Here is an 8,010-nt window from a genome sequence, read left to right as displayed (position 1 = left end):
GGGTGGAAAAAGCCACCAAAATTTTAAAGGCATGTTAGCTTGAGCAAGAAGAGTTAAACCTGTCTAACTAATTGTCTATGTTTTCTTTCAACCCTCCATTTTGTTGGTCGGTAAGGACATGGATGCAAAACAATCCCATGATCAAGAAAAATTGGAACTAAACTCCATATTCCCCTCCCCAATCTGTTTGAACACATTTTATGGTGAAGTTAAATTGTTTTTATGCTAGAAATGAAACTGTTTGAAGATATGTTGAGTTTCTGATTTATTTTTCAGTGGGAAAATCCAAGTAAATCGGCTATAGTCATCTAGGAATTGAATGTAATAACGAAAACCTTCAGGTGAGGAATGGAGAAGGTCCCCAAGGTTGAATGAATCAGTTCTAGGGGTTGAGAGGCTCTTGAATTGGTTCTAGGAAAAACTGAGTTGGTGAAGTTTACCAAATTGACATGCAGTGCAGAAATCGAAGGTGTGTGAAACAATATGTTTAGTTTTAAAATATGCAGAATTTGGAAAGAACATTTGCATGGGGTGACCTAAACGTTTGTGCCACAGCATTCCATTGGTTTTGACAGTAGCAAGTGATTGAAAGTGTGTGTATTATTATCACGTAGTATTTACACAAGAGGATACATTTGCAAGAGACTCAAAGACTCATTATTAGAGGCTAAAGTGGTTCACAAAAATCTGAAATTACAGAGAAGAAGGCTGGGTTGGACAGATTGATCTTGGTGCAGTGTTCTGGTTGAGGAGTGAAGACTGGCTGTAGGTTTGTAGAGACATCCGGCAAAGGGAATTTTGGAGTGGCTGCAGTTTGAAGTTGGTAAAGGCCATCTTTAAGTCTTCCTGAAGAAGAACTACCTTGGAGTGTTTGTCCTTAACAACACAATGGTCAGCAAAGAATTCAACTATAACACCATTATCTTTAGTAAATCTAGATATATTAACAGATTTTGGTGATGCTAGGGACACACAAGACATGTGTTAAGATAAAGAGACTTAGATGACATGGTAAATAAGTGAACCAGTATGAGTATAGGTAGAAGCTCACCATTTCCAACCTGGAGTGCTCATTCCAGTGTAATTGGCATTGACAGTGAGCTGAGAGAGATCAGCTGTTACATGATCTGTAGCTCCTGAGTCCATGTACCAGAGACATCTTGGACAGTGGATGGTGCAGCAACATAATTGGCAACAGAGTTGGTATAGTTTGGTGATTGTGTTTGAGTTAAAATGCTTGATTGGAGGAGGTATGTGGTATAGTTGTGGAGGATTCATCATTTGTTTGAATCTGCCCAGATGATCCTGCGGAAAAGTGAGCTGATGTTGCATTATGAGCTGTAGAATGTGTAGAATGGACACTAGCTGATATGTTTGGATTATAGGTAGGCTGAGATGTGCTCTGAGGGGAGTATGGTGAACCTTGAAAACAGCAGGGGTCTGGAGTAATTAGGAACAAAATTCTGTCTGATCGTGGATTGATATCTCCTGTATAACTGTGTCAAACCTGTGATACAATTGAGAGCCAAGTGTCCATTTTTTCCACATACTTGCATATAAATCTGCCTCTACCAGATCCAGCCCTCTCCTCTGCCACCAAACTGTTGAGTAAAGCTGATGTTGTGGAACTGAGTTAACAAAGTGATTGATCCAGGAACAAAGGTGATAGATCCATGAGCAACTGAGGAGTACTTGAATTGTGGGATGCAAAGCCAAGAGGTGGCAGGGTAAACTGAGACTGTTGACCATTGAAGGCATGGTTTTCACTATGATATTTTTTGTGATTCTCACAGTTGTAGAATTGGCAAGAATTAACGACTACCTTGGAATTCAGTGTTCACCATTGAGTTCTCACTAATTGCTTTCTAACCTAACTCATACTTTTGCAATATCTGTGCTTCCTGGACCGAAAGTGGATCAAGTCTAGACTCAAGTCTAGTGGTGATATTACTACTGCAGCGTCATATTCAGAAGTTGGCCATCAGAATGTAGTTTAACAATTCTTCATCAGTGACTGTATACCACTGGAAGATAAAACTTCGGCAAACCTCTCATTCTCATGAAGTAATCATGAATACTAGATTATCTTTCCTTGTATTTTGTAGTAAGTTCTTGATATGTAAGGTTTTAGATCTAGATTCAGTAGAAACTCTTTTTCTAAAACAAATCCACATTTCGGCAGAAAATTGACATTTTGATACAACAGAAAACATTGATTCAGATATGGATCCAAGAAGCCAACTTACTAGTGATTATCTGTCTTTTTCCACTGAAAATAAGCTGGATTAGGTTTCTTTTCTGTAATTCCATCTGAACTTTCACTTTGGAATCTTGATAAAGGGGGCTGGAACACGAAATCAACCCGGCGTTTAGATGTTCCTCCAGATCATGAGAACCTGCTGCAAATAGAATCTGTGATTTCCAGAATCTATAATTATCTCTGGTAAGTTTGGGAGAGATAACAGGTAGGGTTGAAGACGCCATGGCTGGAGATACTGAAGAACTTTCGGTTTCAGAAGTCAACTTGTGAGTTGAGGTATTTTGATTGAGAGAGAATTGAGAGAGATCAACCATTTATGACGTTTGTCTATGGCTCTGATACCATGTGAGAGGTACGAAGAAAACAGGGAGGAACAAAGAAAGAAAGAGATCTGAAATTCTTCTGTATTTTTCACTATGTTGAAGAAGTACAGTAAGTTGACATTTATAGTAAAAACAGAGCAAAAATACGTAAAGCAGAAACAGAATGTAAAACTGTTACAGAGACGTAAAACAGACTGCAAAGCTGTTACAGCGGTAAAACTAACTTAACAGCTTTTCTAACAAACTTCTTAAACTGATTAACAGCTTTAACAACTTCATTAATCAGTTTACTAACATGTTCTAATGGTGACATATGCAATGCAAGGCCACATTAACCCTATGCTCAGGCTCGCAAAACGCCTCGTAGCAAAGGGCCTTCATGTAGTTTGTTGATGCTTGATTTTGACACCAACTACTCGCACGTGTAAAATGCTAAAATGACTTAGAAGTCACACGTGATATAAGGGGATTGAATCAAATAAAAGGTGAAGAGCAATATTTAAAGTGGTTCGGATGCTCTAAAGCGAATCCTACGTCCACTGCTATTGTATTAATAAGAGAGTGATCATGCCGCATTCGAGCTGAGTTACAGTTTAGAGAGAGGGAGTTATTTCAGTGTAAAATCAGCTAATCCATTCAAATGAGAGGGAAGTCCTCTATTTATAGTGGGAAAGTTCAAGGTAATGATTATGAAAGCTGCAAGTGGGTAAGTGCCGTGCAAATCCTTTCTTTGTGTCCCATTGATCACCTGCCCAATGGATTTCCTTGATTAAAGCAGGGCTTTGACACATGTGCGATCTCCAACCGCTTGCTGGCCTGGCACTCACCTGCTGTACTGACAGGAGTCATGACACTTGCTCTAGGAGCGACGTGGCCGCACCTGGACAACGTAGAACCCTTCTGAACTCTGACTATCCTTTACTGACGAGGCTCCATGCCAGCCTTACTTTTTTCGGTATTACATAGTTCTTGCCACCACTGAAAATGGGCGTCAGTGCTTGCTCAACTTCAAAACCTCCGTCACCCAAGAAACCATTCCCGCTAAAAGCCCTACATTCAACCTTGAGTTTTTCTCTGATGGACTTAGCGATGAATTTGATCGCAACAAGTATCTCAACTCTTTCTTCGAGTCTCTACAAACTGTAAGGTCAAAAAATCTCTCAAATTTAATTACCGATCTCAAAGCCAAATGCAATAAAATTTCCTATATAATTACCAACCCCTTTATGCCATGGGTGCCCAGTATTGCTGCAGAACATGATATCCCTTCTGCGGTGCTCTCGATACAAGCTTGCGCAGTCTACTCCATTTATTGTCATTACTTTAAGCATCCATATCTATTTCCATTATTAGAAAACCAAGACGACGTCGTAGAGTTGCCTAATATTTCAACGTTACTAGTAAGGGATCTTCCTTCCTTAATCCTCCTTGTAGTCGTATTGGTTTGAGAATATTGGTTTCAGATTTCGTTCAAATATTGAATAAGGTCAAATGGATTCTGGGGAATTCTTTCAACGAGCTAGAGGAGGATATAGCAGGGTCAATGGCTTCTCTTCATCTAGTTATTCCTATCGGTCCATTAATACATGTCACCATTTCTGCTAGGACAAAGAGAAACCGTAGCGGTTAGTATGGATTTGTGTAGTCCTGAAGATTATTGCATAGAATGGCTTGACAAGAAGCCGTCTTCATCGGTTATTTACATATCATTTGGTAGCATAATTGTAATGATACAGAATCAAATTGACAGCATCGCTACGGCATTACGGAAAAGCAATCGACCATTTGTTTGGGTTATTAAGCCCCCAGAGAAAGGTTTTTCAAAGAAAAGTGGTGAACTACCATCTGGGTTCCCGGAAGAGATAAAAGAAAGAGGTTTGGTTGTAAAATGGTGTCCTCAAGAGAAAGTATTGATGCACCAGGCTGTGGCTTGCTTCATGACCCATTGTGGGTGGAATTCAACCCCAGAAACCATTGTGGCCGGGATGCCCGTCATTGTTTTTCCAGAGTGGACTGATCAATCAATCGATGCAAAACTTTTGGTTGATGTTCTGAAGATTGGCGTGAGGATGAGAAATGGAGAAGACGGAGCTCTTGGCGCAGAAGAGGTGGAAAGGTTTATTATGGAGATGACTAATGAAACGACGGCAACACAAATGAAGAAGAGAGCTATTGCTTTGACGAAGGCAGCAAGAAAGCCGTAGAGGATGGTGGTTCTTCATATCAGAATATCAATAATTTTATCAATGAAATAAAAGGAAAATCTTTGTAGGCTGTGTTGTATTAATGATCAAAAACATCAATAAAATCATTCTGTTATGAAGTTTGCATGTTTTAATCAGCAACCTATCACGAAAATCATTAAAAAACCGTGTTTTCTTAAGTAAAATGAGTATTATCACTTGCCTCCCTCGAGATTTTCATAAATTGTCAGTTGCATCCCATGTGCTGTGGTGGTATAAGAATTAATAAATTGTCTGCTACCTCCCTCCTCTCCTTTTTTTTTTTTTCTAACTACAATTGTTGATAGAAGCTATAAAATACATTGTTGATAGAAGCTATAAAATACAAATTTGCCCTTATAGAATAACAATCTAATGCAGTGTTATGTATTTAGGGATGGGCGTTTACCTCAGCCCCACATGGATCCTGCCTGACCTGGCTTGAATGGGGTGGAGAATCCCTGGAAATATCGAGGATAGGGCCGAGGACGATCCTTAAAAAAATCCTCGCCCCTGGGGACGGGTTGGGGGAGGGGATTGTGCAATCCCTGGCCCGTCAACCCAACTCCTGTGGAGCCCTGTCTTCTTTTATTGAGAATTTTATGTTTTTTTTTTCTTTGCGAGACTGTATAAAAAATTAGAGTTCAAATCATAGTTTTAAGTAATGTATCTAAATTTATAATATTTACTTTTATAATACTTTCTAATATTTGTATTAAATTTATAGAAAAAATAATTTAAACGAGGGAGTCTAATAATTAAATATATGTATTATTACTTTGTGAATTTCACAAAATAATAATACATGACCCAAAAGTAAATTTGATTAGATTGTTACAATTAAGCAAACTTATATAAGAATATACACAATTGCTTAACGACTTACAAATTACACACATTCAATTATCCTTGTAATTAATTAATTGATCAATTAAATATGATGTTAAACTTAATCAATGTTGGAAACTTGGGATAATGGGATTTGTCCCTTTCACAAATGGACTAATTTTATTATTTGTAGTGGAGATAGGCTTGCAAACGAACCGAACACGAGCAAACACCCCCGTTCGAAACTCGTTCGATAAGCACCAAGGGGTGTTCGAAATCGTGTTCGAACTAGAACGAACATAGAATGGTTGTTCGAGTTCGTTCAATTAGCAAAACGATATGTTTGTGATCGTTTGAATAACTCGTTCGATTAAATTGTTCGATTAACTCGTTCGATTAAATTGTTTGATTAACTCGTAAATACTTGTTCGAATAACTCATAAATACATGTTCGAATAACTCATTCAAATAACTCATAAATATCTGTTCGAATAACTCATTCGAATAAAAAATATACACCAACTTTCCAATTCATGCTCTAAAAAATAAGTAGACACCCATTTAATTCAGCATTCGAAGAAAATATAGCTCGAGCTGAAGATAACTAAAACTAAATTTTTCTGTATTGAATGAATAAATGTATAAAAACAGAACAATATGTTCTTTTATAGACAAATACAAAACTCACCGTTTAGTCACTATTTTTAGACTTTATAAAATTATAGGTTATGTAATGATAATATATATATATATATATAACATGATGAATGATTATTAAAAGAACTAGAACTTGAAAGATTAAAAGAGAATAATCAAAGAACTTGAAAGATTAAACATTGAATGATTATTGAAAGAAATTTAACTTACAATGAAAGCTTTCTTTTTGGAGAGCTTTTGGGAAGTTTACATCAAAAGAAAGTGAAAGAGAAAGTTTAGAANCCACTCTTCATGCATGCATGCTGGTCTTTCAAAATTGATGTATACAGTTTTAGATAACATTCAAGAAGAACTCAATAATCGTTTTGATGAAGTAAATATGAGGTTGCTTCAGTGTATGACATCTCTTGATCCAAGTAACTCTTTTGTTGCATTTAACAAAGATAGATTACTTGAATTTGCAAAGTTCTATCTTGCCGATTTTCCTCAACATGATATTTGGTTGCTCGATGATCAACTTGAAAACTATTATGAGGATGTTAGCACCAATGCCAATTTCACTCATGTCAAAGGGATTGCCGGCCTTGCTAAAAAAATGGTTGAGTTTAAGATGGATGTTGCTTATGACAAAGTTTTCTCGTTTATTAAATTAGCATTGGTTTTGCTCATGGCTATTACAACAGTTGAAAATGTGTTCTCTACAATGAATCTTGTAAAAAATAGTTTGCATAATCAAATGAGAGATGAGTGGATGAACAATTGCTTGGTGGTTTACATTGCAAATGAAGTTTTCGCTACAATTGAAAATGAAGATATCATTGAACACTTTCAGAATATATCAAAGTAGAAAATCGTGTTAAATTGAAGATCTTTACGTATACCATTTTAACATGCTTTCATCTTTAAATAATCAATATTCATATATTCAGATCTTCAGGTATACCAATCTAACTTTATTTTTTGGTCAGTGCGCATAGGATGTATGGATCTTTAATCTACAGGGTTGAGTTTTGATTTTAACGGTTGGATTTGGAGTTATACAACTTGAAGTTGGACCGCTTCTCTGGTGATTTTAATCGATCTCTTTATAAACCTTTATGTATTTTGCTTGTGTTAGAGTTGTAATTGAGCTCTAAATTTGTGTGGAATATTTTTTTTTTTTTTTGGATTGTGATTGTTGTTAACTCTTTTGATTATATCATGGATTTAAGTGATCATTAGATTCCCGTGGTTTTTTACTCTCTTCACATTGAAAAGGTTTTTCTATGTAAAAATTTTCTTGTGTTTCATTGTGAATTGGATGTTATTTTCAACAAATTTTCTTGTCTCTTTTTAAAAAATTTCACTAATTGTTTGGCAAACAATGACAAAGCTACAGCGGCCTCCCCTGGGCATAAATCCTGAGTTCGTCACTGTTTGTGGTGCCATGTATATATATGTTGAATATTATATCCTTGATTGATATACATTAAAATCATTAAGGGGAAAAAATACATAATATTTATAGACTGTTGGACAATCAGGTCAAACATATCTCTTTATATAAATAACGAAATTTATTTTACTAAATAACATATTATTTTATTCTTCAAAGAACAAAGAAAAATTAAATAAAAATGTATAATTAGTTATAACTCGAAAATATTAATTCTCTAAATATATAACTGTAAAAGTTCCATAACCATTGCCATTAGCACATTAAATTTTTTTATTATCATTT

At 36.0% G+C, this 8,010-nt stretch overlaps 1 pseudogene; it reads left to right on the top strand.

Moving 5' to 3' along the window:
• The first annotated feature begins 1,144 nt into the window (after positions 1-1,144).
• On the top strand, positions 1,145-4,855 carry LOC116111574 (annotated as a pseudogene).
• Positions 4,856-8,010: the final 3,155 nt, after the last annotated feature.

The sequence above is a fragment of the Pistacia vera genome, unplaced genomic scaffold (genome assembly GCF_008641045.1).
Source record: "Pistacia vera cultivar Batoury unplaced genomic scaffold, PisVer_v2 Contig645, whole genome shotgun sequence".
NCBI classification, from domain to species: Eukaryota; Viridiplantae; Streptophyta; class Magnoliopsida; order Sapindales; family Anacardiaceae; genus Pistacia; species Pistacia vera.
The sequence above is the reverse complement of the archived record's forward strand: the minus strand, read 5'-3'. Positions and strand labels throughout refer to the sequence as shown.